At 47.0% G+C, this 2,310-nt stretch overlaps 1 long non-coding RNA gene across 1 annotated transcript in view; it reads left to right on the forward strand.

Moving 5' to 3' along the window:
• LOC122553191 overlaps window positions 1-758 on the forward strand; it is a 31,182-nt gene extending 30,424 nt beyond the window's left edge. Inside the window, exon 3 of the long non-coding RNA XR_006312623.1 lies at window positions 176-758. This is a non-coding gene — a long non-coding RNA (uncharacterized LOC122553191). The remainder of the gene's footprint in view (window positions 1-175) is intronic.
• The last annotated feature ends 1,552 nt before the right edge of the window (window positions 759-2,310 follow it).

The raw sequence follows: 2,310 nt of genomic DNA on the forward strand, positions 1-2,310 counted from the left end.
GGTGTGTGTGGAGTGTGTGTTTGTGCGGGTGTGTGGGGGTGTGTTTGTGGTGTGTGCTTGAGTGTGTGTATGTGTGTGTGGTGTGTGTGGGGGGGGGGGGTGTGGGTGGGTGTGTTGTGCCAATTTGTGTCCCCTGTGATTAATGTGATTCTCTCTCTGGTGTCCCACGGTTTAGGGGGATGGATGAGAATACAGCACCAGTCCGAGTTAAGAGAATAACTACATGTCTATTCTAAGAGCTGCCATCACTTCCTGTGAGCCTAACGATACAGTGAACTCTCGGGATAAGGTGATGAACTTGTCCGTGTGGTTTGATGCAGCGTGTTGACCCGCTCCTGGATGGAAAGCTTAGTGATGACATCAGCATTTACTGGAAACCCATCTGTCCACTCTGAGGTCATTTCCTTTCAGATCTGTTTCCCTGAAAACCTGACCTTGATTCCTTTCCAGCTGCCTCTGCTCTCTGAGGGCTTGGGTTTCTCTCTGATTGCACTGACTCTCCCTCCTTTCCCAGTGACAACACCCCCTCTGAGCCCCTTCCCATTGGACTAGACTGTTCTCACTTGGTTCCAGCCTTGACAACATTTGCACATAACATCACTGTGTTGCAATTACACACACCTAAACCCCTGACACACGCCCTCCGACCACGTGAGGCTCCTGTCAGGATTTACACTCCCCCTCTGAGAGTCCTAGAGATGTACAACATGGAAACAGACCCTTCAGTCCAACTCGCCCATACCAACCAGATATCCCTACCTAATCTAGTCCCATTTACAACATTTGGCCCATATCCCTCCAAACCCTTCCTATTCATATACCCATCCAGATGCCTTTTAAATGCTGCAATTGTACCAGCCTCCATCATTTCCTCTGGCAGCTCCACCCTCTGTGTGAACACATTGCCCCTTAGGTCCTTTTATATCATCCCCTCTCCCCCTAAATCTATACCATCTAGTTCTGGACTCCCCCATTCCAGGGAAAAGACCTTGTCTATTTATCTTATCCATACCCCTCATGATTTTGTAAACCTCTATAGGTCACCCCTCAGCCTCTGACGCTCCAGGGAAAACAGCCCCAACCTGTTCAGCCCCTCCCTGTAGCTCAAATCCTCCAACCCTGGCAACATCCTTGTAAATCTTTTCTGAACCCTTTCAAGGTTCACAACATCTTTCCGATAGGAAGGAGACCAGAATTGTATGCAATATTCCAAAAGTGGCCTAACCAATGTCCTGTACAGCTGAAACATGACCTCCCAACTCCTGTACTCAATACTCTGACCAATAAAGGAAAGCATACCTTCTTCACTATCCTATCTACTTGCGACTCCACTTTCAAGGAGCTATGAACCTGCACTCCAAGGTCTCTTTGTTCAGCAACACTCCCCAGGACCTTACCATTAAGTGTATAAATCTTGTTCTGATTTGCTTTTCCAAAATGCAACACCTCACATTTATTTAATTAAACTTCATTTGCCACTCCTCAGCCCATTGGCCCATCTGATCAAGATCCCATTGTAATCTGAGGTAACCCTCTTCGCAGTCCACTACACCTCCGATTTTGATGTCATCTGAAAACTTACTACCCTCTGTCTTCTATCTTTGAGCCAGTTCTGTATCCAAATGGCTAGTTCTCCCTGTATTCCATGAGATCTAACCTTGCTAACCAGTCTCCCATGGGGAACCTTGGCGAATGCCTTACTGAAGTCCATATAGATCACGTCCACCGCTCTGCCCTCATCAATCCTCTTTGTTACTTCTTCAAAAACTCAATCAAGTTTGTGAGACATGATTTCCCACGCACAAAGTCATGTTGACTATCCCTAATCAGTCCTTGCCTTTCCAAATACATGTACATCCTGTCCCTCAGGATTCCCTCCAACAACTTGTCCACCACCGACATCAGCCTCACCAGTCTATAGTTTCCTGGCGTGTCCTTACCGCCCTTCTTAAACAGTGGCACCACGTTTGCCAACCTCCAGTCTTCTGGCACATCACCTGTGACTATCAATGATACAAATATCTCAGCAAGAGGCCCAGCAATCACTTCCCTAGTTTCCCACAGAGTTCTAGGGTACACCTGATCAGGTCCTGGGGACTTATCCACCTTTACCCATTTCAAGACATCCATCACTTCCTCCTCTGTAATATGGACAGTTTTCAAGATGTCACCATCTCTTTCCCTACAGTCTATACCTTCCATGTCCTTTTCCACATTAAACACTGATGCAAAATACTCATTTAGTATCTCCCCCATCTCCTGTGGCTCCACCTGAAGGCCTCCTTGCTAATCTTTGAGGGGCCCTATTTT

Source organism: Chiloscyllium plagiosum, chromosome 9 (genome assembly GCF_004010195.1).
Source record: "Chiloscyllium plagiosum isolate BGI_BamShark_2017 chromosome 9, ASM401019v2, whole genome shotgun sequence".
Lineage (NCBI taxonomy): Eukaryota > Metazoa > Chordata > Chondrichthyes > Orectolobiformes > Hemiscylliidae > Chiloscyllium > Chiloscyllium plagiosum.